We start from the raw sequence: 13,274 nt of genomic DNA, 5'->3' as shown, positions 1-13,274 counted from the left end.
TCTATCTTCAGCACCTGAGATTCTCTTTTCCATTTCTTATATTCTGTTGGTGACGCTTACCTTTGTGGTTCCTGATCTTTTCTCTAAGTTCTCCCACTCTAAAGTTTTCTCTGTTTGCGTTTTCTTTATTGATTCTAATTCTGTTTTCATATGTTGCACCATTTCCTTCATCTGTTTGAATGTGGATTTCTGTCTTTCCATGATGGCCTCTATTTTTTGTTTCCTCTCTATATGCCTCTACTTGTGCCTTTACATGCATTTCTATTTTTTTTTGTTCTATTTGCCAGTATTTCCTTGAGATCTTTGTTTGTTTCCTCTTTATGTGCCTTTAATAACTGTATAAACACAGATTTGAGAAAATTTTCCTGTGTTTCCAATAAATTAGCATATCCATTGATTTTTGGGTGAAGCATATCCATTGATTTTGCTGGTGAAGCCATCATGTCTTGAGTTTTGTTGGATGTGTTCTTACACTGACCCCTAGCCATCTGCTAATCTGTAATCTTTGCTGTTTGTTCCTGGAGTCTGTACTTCAGACTGGGTCTATCTGTCTCTGGTGTCTGGAGTATTCTTCAGGAAGATGAGAGAGGTCTGCTGGTTTGAGCGTGGGTGTTGGTGTGTCAGCTGTAGCTAAGGGGGGAAGGTCACAGCACATGTGCGAAAGTGCAGGCGTGTTCGAGGAAGTGTGCCTTGAAGGATAGGGTGCTGGAGAGTGTAGATGCCTGGAAGGGTGGAGCGTAAGCACAGGAGGAGATGCTGGGGCTATTCACAGGTGAGAAAAGGGACAAGGAGAGGGGAAGACAGAAGACTCTGCTTACTCCTGCCGTAGCTGAACACCAGGAGGTGAAGAAAAGGGGCATGACACGCTCAGTACTTAAGGGAAGATGCTAGAGAAACTGAGTGGTGACAGGAGAAGCTGGTTGATAAAGAAACTGAGTGGTAGTAGAGAAGCTGGTTGGTCTGTTCCAGGCGCTGCGGGTGAGAGGTTTTAGCTATGCACAGGTGAAATCACAGGTTGTCCTCTTCCCTTATTTGTGTGTCATGGCAGTTTTATGCACCTGTGATACACATACACAAGAAACAAATAAATGTAAAAAAAGCTTTCAAAGGGCAAATAATAAAAAAGGAGTTATTAGAATGCTGTTGGAGAAGTTGTACTCCATAGGGTGTGGTCCCCTAGAATTAGACTCTTGGTTTGGGATAGTCTACTTGCAACCCCAATCAAGTTTCTGTGATGAGTTATACCAGTTTGTTCATGCATGTCACAGGGACACATTCTCATCTGGTTTTATTTGAGACAGGGTCTCACTATGTAGCTCTGGCTGCCCTGGAACTCCCAATGGAAACCAGCCTGGCCTTGAACTCACAAAGATCAACCTGCCTCTGCCTCTGGAATGCTGGGATTAAAGGTGTGCACCACTATGCCTGGCTGAGCATATGTTTCTTGCTTGGTGATTGCTTTAATAACTTTGAATGCTGGCAGCTTCTCTCTTCTATCCACAAGAGGCACTTTACTGAAGGTGATGCAGCCTGATTGTCGTGTAGATGCTGCTGTTCCTAGAAAAAGACCACCAAAGGCTCACTAGCATTCATCAGACTGTGATTCATTGTGGCTTCATGGTAAAGATCTTTAATAGCTCTGAGGGAAAGACTTGCACTGATACCCCATGCACACACCCTTCCAGTACTTTTTATGATTATTATATATTTAAAGAAAGGGAAAGTGAACTCTCATAATTCTTAAGTATTTCTGAAAATTTCTTGACTCCCTGGTGGTTTAAAAAACTGAAAGAAGTTTAAATTTTTTCCTCTCTGGAAAAAGGGACCAAAACATTAGAACCAACTTTTAATAAAACAATAATAATAAAGTCAGCAAAAGGGTCCTGTGATCTGCTGTTGTAATGGTATTTCTTCACCCTGCTAGTTTTTATTAGCTAGCCTATATAGATGAGATACACAAATATTAGTTATAGCATGCCAATAAGGGGTTGTTTAGTATTATAAATGGTCTGTCTTCTTTCTACTCCTTCTAGAATATAAGGTGAGGCATGAGCTGATGCTTTCTTAAATAGATTTTGGGTATGGATTTTTTGTGGTCCTTGCTTATTTTCTTTGTGTGTCTGTATCTCTCTGTGCCTCTCTGTCTGTATCTGTCTGTCTGTATCTCCTAGCCATACTATCAAGTCTCATTAGGACTGCCTGCATCTTCTCTTCCTCTGTGACATGGCAAGGCTCCTCCATTAGGGGGACATGATCAAAGAGCAAGGGACAGAGTCCAAGTCAGATACAGCTCCTGTTCCCCTTACTAGAAAACCCACATGGAGACTGAGCTGCCTATGGCTATTGAGTAGGGGTCTAGGTCCTCTCTATGCATGGTCCTTGTTTGGTGCATCAGCCTCTGCAGGTCCCCCCTGGGGCCAGATTTATTGGATCTGTTGGACTTCTTATGGTGTTCCTGTCCCCTCCAGGTCATTCGATTTCCCTACACATTTCTATGCCTCCCTGTGCTCCGCCCAAAGTTTGGCTGTGAGTCTTAGCATTGTTTTAATTGAGGTTCCCAAATGACTTTGCTTGTGTCAAGTTGACATAACATTAGCCAACACAATTGATCCCTTGTCAACTTGACACACAAATACATCATTATTAAACCATAACTTTATCTTCCTTGTCCCAAAGCTGTCAGTAATAGCAAAATCACAATTTAAAACACATTCCAAACAATGAAAGTCCCATGGTCTTTTAAAAAATTAAATTCTAATAACTCTGTCTATTTAAAATATCAAAAAAATCTCTCTAAAATATCCAAAGTCTCTTAACTGTGGACTCCTGTAAAGCAAAGAGTAAGCTGAATATTTTTCACTTCAGGAAGAAAAAATCATAGCAGTCAAAATCTGAACTAAGCAAAACCAAACCCCAACAGTGTAAATAACTCAATGTCCAATGTCTCGGACCCACTCACAATCTCCTGGATTCCCAAGGGCTTGGGTGGTTGCAATTTCTGATTTTGTTGTTCACAGTATACACAGCTTTTCTAGGCTCAGGCTGGCTCTGTTTCCATGGTTACTGCTTTCATTGATTGTAACCCCATGGTATGGCATCTCCAAAATGTTGGGGTCTCTACAACTGGGCTATGCCACCAACTTCTCTGAGCCTCTCTTTGGGGACTCTAACCTTGCCACATAGTGATGAGTCTTAATTTTTCTCCAAGACCCCTTCAATCCTGGGGTTTCTACTTCAGTTGGAGCTGCACATTTACCAACAGCCTCATGTGGCCTCCCATAGTGCCAAGCCTCGGCTAATTTCTATGATCCCTTCATGCCTTCAAAAGCATGTGGCTGACTCTCATGCATCGCCAGTATGAAATGCAGCCTTACCTGTCTCTGGGCCACTTCTCCTACATATTGACCCCGAGAAAACACGTCCAGGCATAGTTTACTTCGGTGATGCTGGTCTCTTCTTAATAGCCACTAATTTCTCATCTCTAGTGGCAATGGTTGTTTCAGCAAAAGAAAGGTTTCATGCTAGTGCTTCTTAATTCAAAATATTACATAAATGGCCCTGAAAATTCATAGGCCAGGCCTCCATCATCTTCATTGCCCTCAGCATTATCTTTTAAATACCTACGTTTGCTCATTAAGTTCTAAACATTCAAGGGCTTTTTCAATTAAAAGTTCAAGGACCTTCCACAATCCTCCCCAAAACATCGTGATCAGGTCTACCACACAATACTTCATGACTTGGTACCATATTTTTTTCTTAGTTAGGGTTTCTGTTTCTGTTATAAAACACCATGGCCATAAGGAATCTGGGGAGAAACTAAGGTTGTTTTTATAACCTTATAATCATCACTGAAGCTGGGGGAGGAATTCGGGGCAGGAATCTAGATGTGGGAACTGGAGCAGAAGCCAGGGAGGAGTTCTGCTTAGTGGCTTGCTCCTCATGGCTTGCTCATCCTGCTTTCTTGTAGCACCCAGGACCACCAGCCCAGGGCACTGCCAACAGTGAGATGGGCCCTCCCATATCAATCATTGAGAAAATGCCCCCCAGTTTTACCTACAGGCCAGTCCAGTAAGGGCTTTTGTCCAGCTGAGGTTCCCTCTTCCAAAATGACTCTTGCCTGTGTCAAGTTCACATAAAACTAGCCAGCACAGTTCCCTGTATCTCTCATCATTCCTCTAGTGACACCGTATTTTCTTTAGCATCGGCTTCGCTTTATCTAGGACCAGAGACTTGAGTAACAAAGTCTGACTGCCATGTCATGGCACTGTGTTGTCACATTCTCATTGGTCCTGTTTGAATGACCTTAATAAGATTCTTGTTGAAATTCAATTTCTGTAGGAATGTATTAAGCAATGAGGTCAAATGAAACCTTTTAGAGGTGATTGGGTCTTGAGGGTTCTTCCCTTGTGAATCAACCGATCAGCACATTCATGGTGTTGTGAAAAATTAGTAAGTTTGTGAAGCTATTATTTATCTGACTTGAATCTATCTCTTGTATGTATCCTTTTGACATTTGATGCCTTGTAGTGTCTGACAGTCTTCAGGGACTCATCACTAGCAACAAATCATTTCTGGATGTAACATTTAACCTTAATTCTTCCAGCCTCCTAATCATAAGCTAAACAAACCTTCAATTTTTATAATTACTCAATCTGACAATCAAGGTACAGAAACAACAACCAAATAAATAACCTCTAATGCTTGTTTCTGAACACAAAGCGTGTTTCTCTGAAGGTCGTTCACTAGATTCAGATACAATGCTCCCAAGTTTTCACAAGCTTGAGATGGCCTTGAGCAATTTCTTATGCTCTATGATGCCTTTAAGGAATAGTGACAGAGAAGGAATAGTCTTTGTTACCAGCCTGATACTGGAAAAGTCAATCTATTCTCAGAGACAGGAAAGGAGATATGGAAAAGAGCTTTCTATAGTGGAGAGTTAACTGAGGGTTTTCACCAAGCTTGGAAGGTGACTTCATATAGAAAGATTTCACATAGACACATATTGTAAATATGCTCAGTTTTCTGTGAGTAGGTGTTCTCAACTCAAAACACAGCAATGAAATTTGGCAATGGAAGCTCCATTCCGAACGCTAATGACTTTTGTTAGTTCTAAGTCTCAGGCCTTCCTGTCTGAGAGTGTGGAAAGTCTGTATTTTGCTACATACTGTATCAAAGAAGTTGTAGGTTAGCAGTAACTTTCAGCATCTATCTTACCTATGCCATATTCTCTAAAATTTACAGTATTTTCTGCCTTGTGTTTCAGTCTGCTTTATAGGTTTCCCCTTACCTCATAGCACGGTTGCTACTAAATTATGAAGTGAGAAAAAGCGGACAAGAAGGAGAAGCAGGGAAGCAAAGGGCACAGAGAACCCCAAACAACATGGCCATTCTCTGAGTAACCAGGAGCTGCTGATTTGTAAAAGCATAGCACATCCTAGAGAGCCTCTTGCTCCCTGCATCCTGCAGACGCCACAATAATTACCTGATCAATAAGCACAATGCCCTCCTTGAGCAGATTTGCAATTTTCAAGCAGAGAAATGAGACATATAGAGTCAGCGAGGGAATTAATTTATTTGAGAAAGTTTTGCTTGGGTATGGAAATTTATAGCTCATAGTGAATTCTCATATTTATTATCTCATCAGCTTGCAACACTGCTAGATAATTAGAAAAGGCGCAATGGCTCACAATCAATGGATGTGCAATCTCAAGTCCATGGTTGTTCTCCAGATAGCCAACATTCACACATCAAATTCCCGAGTCTTGGGAGTGGGGCTTCAAGCCAGGACCCACACTTCTAGTTCAGAAGTCTTTTTAGAGGCTGGAGAGACTGCTCAGGGTGTTAAGTGCATGCTGGGTAAGCATGAACACATAAGTTTGATTTTCTGGTACCCACATAAAAAGCTTGCTATGCTGACATGTGCTATAACCCAGCACATGGGAGATTGGTGGCAGAGACAAATGTACCTCTTAGTTTTCTGGCCAACCAGTCTAGACAACCCATGAGTACATGGTTCAGTGAGAGAGGTCCTACTTCAAAAGTAAGGTGATGAGCAACAAAAGAGGATGCTACTTTGATCTCTGTTCTCTCTGTGTGCACACATGGGCATAGACACAGGTTCATATGCCTAAAAACACATAAACCACAGTGTGCACACACAGAGAAAAATCAATTATTCACATTTTGATAATTTCATACATGCATACTGTATTTATATCATTTCAGTCCCATGCTTTCCCCCAAGTTTCCCCAGGTCTCCCCCACTTTATTGCAAGACTATCACCCCTTCTTTAATTGTTATTGTTTTACACACACACCACCACCATCACCACCACCACACCACACCACACCACACCACACCACACCACACCACACCACACCACACCACTCCCTACCGAGTCGGTTTAGTGTTGTTTATCTGTATATTACGTGTTTTTTTTTTTTTTCTTCCTTCAGAGATCTTTAATACAAACTCTTATGCGAAACAAAAACAAAAACAAAACCCTCCAAAAAATCCTTTGGGTGATCTTTCGTCAATCATTGTGCGACTAGAGGCACGTGTGAAGGGTCAGGCCACTGAGAACTGAGAAGCAGCAGTGGCCTGGGCCTGGCCCTGCAGGGGGAGGCGGTGCCTGAGGGGGGTCCTTTCCTCACAGGCACGCCCTCCAGCTTCCTTGTCTTGGCCAGGGAGGAAGCTCAACTCCTACCTGTTTCCCACAAAGGCTCCGCCAGGGACACCATTCCCAGGCTAAAAGAAGCAATGGAACCTCCAGGGCAGTGACAGGAGCCCAAACTGCCCAACTTCTGTTTACAAGAGACAAGTCCAGGCCTGGGTGTTTTCACTTGTCAGGAACTCTGAGAAGGGCCACGAGGGGTCTGAACCTCCAACCAGGAAGGAAAATGTCGTCTGACCTGCTGGCTTACTGTGATGGCAGCTACAGACACATCTCTTAAGACTCTTCATTTAGCAGAGAAGTCACCAACCTCATCTGTACACCTCACCCTTGATCAAAGTCCACAGAACACCTACAGGTGTCAGCTATGTAACTGCATGGGGTCTTACACACTTGCCACATCCATGCAAGACTAACCCACAAAATTCAAAATTGCAAAGTGTCCAAAGCCCTCCAGGTCAGAGCACCCTGGCCTCAGCGCCGGGCTGCTCAGCGTGGGAGCCTTGAATGGACCAGGCCTGACTGGGCTGCTGCTCCCTTCCAAGAATGCGCAAGCACCAGGATCTCTAGGCAGTGGCAGAGGTAGGCTCCCGGGGCCCTGTTTGACCTGCAATTTCTGTGCTTGGTGCTCCAGGGCAGCCAGGAGCTTCTGCAGCCCTTGAAGAGCAGGGTGCTTGAGCTCCAGAACTCTCAACACCTTGTTCCCCGGAGGCAGTGGCAGCCTCTGGCCTCTGCTCAGTGCCAACGTCAGTGAGGGAGGCCTGGCCAGCAGCGGTCAGGTCCTGTTCCCTCTTGTTCAGATCATGGCGCCCTGTCTGCTGTGCTCGGCACAGCTTCTCCAGCCGCTGGATTTTCACCTACAGGCCTTCCAGGTCTTTATCCCAAGAGTTTTCTCTGCAGCCATCTCCAGCTAAGCCTTATTGCCGCTCTCCCACCGGGATCCCATGGTGGTTTCCTTCTCCAGCTTCTTGATCTTTGTCATCTTTTCCATTTCCTGTTAGAATGTGGTGACTACTTCGCTGCTTTTGGAAAGTATTTTCTGGAGCTCCCCAAACTTCTCTGTGTACAGGGCAAGCTGCTGCTTCAAGTGACTTTCCCGCTGCTTCATCAGCTCGCACATCCTCTGGGACTCCCCTGCTTCTTACAGGAGAAACTCCTCCTCCCGCTGGTGCCGCTACTCTGCCTCCTTCAGCATCTCCTAGGCCTGCTGGAGCTTGGCATCCACGAGCTGCTGCTGCAGGTCCTTATGTTGGAAGACTTTGTCGATATGCTCTTCACGAAGCTCGTGTTGCTCAATCAGCTTCTTTGAGTCTCTCGGCCAGTTCCACATTCTCTTGGCGCAGCTTGGAGTTTGGCTCCTTATGCTGTTCCATCTGCAGCTGAATGTCATTCAGTGTCACCTGGAAGTGTGACGTCATCTCATTGTGCTTCTCCTCCTCCTCACCGGCTCGCTGCACACCTTCCTCCTCCGGTTGTGGCGCTGCAGCTCCTGGCACAGGCTCTCGAGCTTGCTTCGGGCCAGCACAGCCTTGCTATGCTCACCACGCAGATGGTCCTTCTCCTGCGTGAGCTGGCTCTGCTTCTTCTGCAGGAGCTTCATCTGCTTCTGTGAGTTGCGGTGCTCTTCCAGCAGCTCAGCATACTTCCTACCTCTGGGGTACTCAGTGTGTTCAGTGTCTGCATCAGCAAAGTGATCTCCTTTCCCAGACCTTTGGCTTCCTTCTTTTTTTGTGGCTTTTGGTGGTCTTGGTCTCCGACCTCATCACTTGCTCGGATCTCTTTTGTGCCGGGCTCCCCCTTGTAGGGCTCCTTCTCGCCATTGCCTACTGCAGTGCCTGGCTTGGGCTCCCCATTCCTTGCTTCATAGGTTCGGGACTTCCTGGCATCTTCCGGCTCAGTGGGCTCACCCTCTGCCTCTTCACTTGGGCCTCCCTGGGTGTTATCCACACAGTATGGACTCAGAATGTCTTCCAGCTGCCGGCTCAGCTCCTCAGAGACATTACAGACAGCCCCAGACTGACCTGCTTTAGCTGCTTTAGTTGGAGCCTACCCAGTCTTCCCAGGAGCCTGGCTTGTGGAACCTTCAGCTTCCTCTGCAGGAGCTGTCTGTCTGGGCCTTCCCTGGACTCCCTCTGGTCCTGCTTCTGGTTACCCCTGGCTGCTCTTAGTGTTGGAGTGTTTAGCAAGCCCATTCTTTTTGTCTTGGTTCTTCATTGTAATCTCACCATGAATGTCCGACGGCGTTCCCTGTTTTGGCCGAGCACTGGAAACCCAGTATATTATGTTCTTAAGGCTGACCCCTTAAGATTAGATAACCTGTCATGGGTTCATCCTGGAGAAGACTGGTCTTCCTTTTCTTAGCAACCATTAATTGCCTGTAGATCTTCATCTAGGGGTACGGGGTGAGATTTCTCCCATCTATATTGGCAAGTCAAGTGGTGTCTTTGTACAGATCATGTTTAGGTAGCCATGTTGTTATGATTTCATGGGTGCAACTTCTTGTTATATAGAGAAAACACTATCTCATTGCAGGTGTCCCGTCCTCTAGCTCTTAGGATCTTTCTGCCCTCTCTTCTGTGATGTTCCATGAGCCTTAGTGGCAGAGATTGTTCTGTCGATGTTTCAGTTGGGGTCGAGGACTGCACAGTTAGTTGCATTTTGACCAGTTGTGGATTTCTGTGGTGGTCTCTGTCTGTTTGAAAGAATCCTCACTGATGAAGGATGAGAGCCACACTTGTCTAGGTAGAAGGAGGGGTACCTAATTCGGAATTGTCCTGGTTTAGGAAAATGGAAGCAGTAGGTTTTCCTCTAGGGTCTATGACCTCAGCAGCCGCGGTATCTGCCTAGATTTAGAGTACCAGCAATGATTTCCCTCCTCTTGAGTGCATCTAGTTGGTGGCTATTATCACCACACTCTGAAACATAAGTGCAACTGTTGCATGCTTGGTTATTCTTTTTTTTTCCCCTCCCTCAATCCCTCTCCATTTCTCACTGCCTTTCTTCCTCCCTGCCTTCTACCTCTCCCACTGGCTATGAAGCTCCCTTACTGAAATTCTCAACTTTAACCACTCTCCATCAAGTTTGACCATCACTTTCAAGCCACCTTGAGAAGCCAAGAAAAAAAAAAATCTTGATATTGGACAAATATTGAAAAGCAAAAAACAATGTTAAGCAAAATTTTTATAGAAACAGAAGGCATAAAAAGTAAAATGAAAGTTTTATTTTTATTGCTTAATTTGATTAAGTTAAAGTTTAATTTGCTCTTAATTATAAGTAGGCACTTTGATTCATTTGCATATATATGTGCATTTCTTGCATATCCATGGATGTATGTATGTATTGGCTTGAACAATGCCAGATATTTGAAGAAAAATATGGATTACCTAAATTTTTTGCTTTCATTAAAATAAGAGTTTAGTTGGCTAGGAATTGAAGGGCTTGAAAGTGATGGTCAAACTTGATGGAGAGTGGTTAAAATTGAGTATCTCAGTAAGGGAGCTTCATAGCCAGTAGGAGAGGTAGAAGGCAGGGAGGAAGAAAGGCAGTGAGAAATGGAGAGGGATTGAGGGAGGAAAAAAAAAAACATGCGTGGTTATTCTTGCCATGCTGGTCATTGTTGTGGTTCCTAGACTTTACAGCTGTGCAGAACTGGACTGCTTCTCAGAGCATCTGAAGCTCTGCACACTACACAGCAGTCAAAAGTCCAGATGCCTTTTTATTAGATCGCCTGACCCTGAGGGTCTGGAGCATTTGCCTCTTCAGACTTCTTGATTTTATTTTTTAGTAAGAACAGCACCCCATGATTAAATCAATAGATGCCATTGATAGTTTATAAACAAGATTAAAAATGGTATATAATACAATATATAGCACACAAAACCAGCAGACTGGACACTGAATTCTGGAAATGGCTCAGTGGGTACTTATAATATTGTTGATGCTGTAACAGTAGTAATAATAATTGCCAGTGTGATCAATGTGCCAAGCACTGGTCTAAGTGCTTTGTCCTTGTTGACATAATTCTTCTTCTTCTGTCATTAGTGTACAAACTGACACAGCAAGGTTAATAAACTTACCATGGTGTTTTATAACTACAGCATACAAATTTTGAGCCTATGGCCTCAAATTATTTTATATTTATTTTTTATTTTATGTACATGTGTATTTTGTCTGCAGGTATGTAAGTTTCAGTGGACGCAGAGGCCAGAAAAAGGCATAAGATCCCCTGGAAGTATTAGAGACCATGTGGGTGCTGGGAGTCAAACCTGAGTCCCAGCTTTGTAGGAGCAGCAAGTGTTCTTCACTACTGAGTTGTCTATCAAACCCCGAGCTTATGGTCTTATGTACAATAGTATGTAAATGCATTTGTACACACTTCCACTAAACATTCTGTGCAATTCTTTGGACAGCTTTTTAACACTTCTATTTCTATATTATTAATACTCAAAAGATGTTATCTTAAATTTACCAAAATTTCCTCCATCTTCCATTATTAATGAACATTTTAACTTCTATTTTTATTTAGAAAGAAAATGAAAGTGAAAACATTTTCAATATATCCCATCTATACAACTATTTTTATTTTTGGTTTATAGTTTTTTAAATAACATCTAAACTTTTAGCATACGATCGATATTTTTTGGTTACACTCTTCCCTTCCCCCCAACTCCTCCTAGATGCATCTTTCCTAACCACCCAACATCATATTCCTGCATGTGTGTGTACACACACAAAAGAAAATAAGAAAGAAGGAAAGAAAAATAAAAGAAGGAAGGAAGGAAGGAAGAAAAAAAGGAAGAAAGAAAGAACACTATGGACTCCATTTTGTGTTGTTCAACTACCCTGAGTATGCAGCCTGCCCTGAGTGGCTGATATACTGCTTTGAATAAATACTGCTTTGAATAAAACTGATTTTCCTTTCCCAACAGCTATCAATAACTTTTGAGAGTGGGACCTCCTCCCACATCCCCTTTCCATGCTGGGTTTTTTGTCTGGTTTGAACTTTTACAGATCTTGGGCATGTTGCCATAGTCTTTGTGAGTTCATCAGTACCATCAGTCCTGTTGTGTCTGGAAAATACCATTTCTTTGGAGGAGGTGTTCTCCACCTCTGACTCCAGCTCTATTTTAGGATACATTCTTGGCTGGTCATGGTGGTTTATGCCTTTAATCCCAGCTCTCAGGAGGCAGAGGCTGGAGGATCTCTGTGAGTTCAAGGCCAACCTGCTCAATAAAGCAACTTCTAAGACAGCCAGGGCTGTTGCTACACAGAAACACCCTGTCTTGAAAAAACAAACAAACAAACAAACAAACAAACAAATGAAAACATTCTTAAGAAAAGTTACAAATTTCTTAAAGAGATTTAAGAAAGCTTTACTCCCTGATTAAAACTTGATTTTCCTTCCAGAAAAAAAAAAAAAAAAGTTGGATGTGGCTGTCAAACTGTACTTAGAGGTTCCCCCTCCCCCCCTTTCTTTTTTCACTTAGTGATACACTGTAATCATTTCCAATGTCATTTAAAACCTCCGTGTTACTATGACAGTCATGAGTCTGTAGAGATAAAAAGGACCTAGTGAGAGAAGAAACTGTAAATGATAATAACTTGCTTCTGATTTTGCTCCCATACCCACCCTGGGCACCACAGCCAGGGCTGCCTCAAATCTGGAAAAGTTCTATCTTTAGTGACTGGACTAACAGTTACAGTTATCCAAGCTCTTCCCGGGACACATGAGACCTGAAGTGACCCACCTCTATTCATAGCTGGAAACCTAAGCTATTTCACACCAACCTATTTTTCAGATGGAGCTTTTAGAATTCTCATGCACTGGAATCCTCCTCTTTCTTCTCTTCCAGGTTAACCTATGTTAATTTCTCTCACCTCAGAACTATGCCTGAGAGTCGCTGGGAAGTAAGTCCCACTACACTGTGAACTCTGGTCACATGGCACCCTTGGGATAGGGAGGAAGCTTGAGTAGCCACCAGGTATTTGGAATGAATCCATGCAGGGCAAAGCAGGCCTCAATATTCTAGCTTTCCCAGCTCTCCCTTTAGGGTCCAACTCCACTCTTGGGTGAGCTTGTGGAGTCTCAGAGGAATCAGACCAGATTTTCTCTGGGTAAAGAGTGATCCCTGAGGGGAGCTTTTCTTTCCTCATCCATCTTCCCCTTTGCTCTATGAAGTTCCCTGGTCCAGAAGCTAGTCCAGGGACCTCAGAAGACTTTTTAAAAAGATTTCTTTCCCCACTGCTGTGATTACCAACAATTCTCTTTGGTTTCTGCTTTAGAATTCCCTGTAGGGCAACAGTCTTTTTTTAGTTTTCTACATATTAGTAAAGAAAGAAGACCAGGGAGAAGGGTTGAGAGGGCACAAGAGCACAGCACTCCAATCTCAGCCTTAGAACTCGTCTCCTTCAAGTTGAAGCGGAGCCTAGGTGTCTCTGACCTCGAACAACCGTCAGGATTTCTATGATATGGAGGAAACCACTGTACTTTTGCTTTTACTGCTGAAAAGAGAAAATAAACAATATCCAGAGAGTACTGGCTTGGTTAAGTGGCAGGACTTTTTCACAAGGCCCCTCTGTCTCCTCCCTCAGAGCATGAAT

The 13,274-nt window shown here is 43.5% G+C and overlaps 1 pseudogene; it reads right to left on the bottom strand.

Moving 5' to 3' along the window:
- Positions 1-7,074: 7,074 nt before the first annotated feature.
- Positions 7,075-8,888, bottom strand: LOC129687751 (alpha-taxilin-like; annotated as a pseudogene).
- Positions 8,889-13,274: the final 4,386 nt, after the last annotated feature.

This window comes from Psammomys obesus, unplaced genomic scaffold (genome assembly GCF_907164565.1).
Source record: "Psammomys obesus unplaced genomic scaffold, mPsaObe1.curated_primary_1811, whole genome shotgun sequence".
NCBI lineage: Eukaryota > Metazoa > Chordata > Mammalia > Rodentia > Muridae > Psammomys > Psammomys obesus.
Note: the sequence above shows the minus strand (reverse complement) of the source record. Positions and strands in the feature narration are given on the sequence as shown.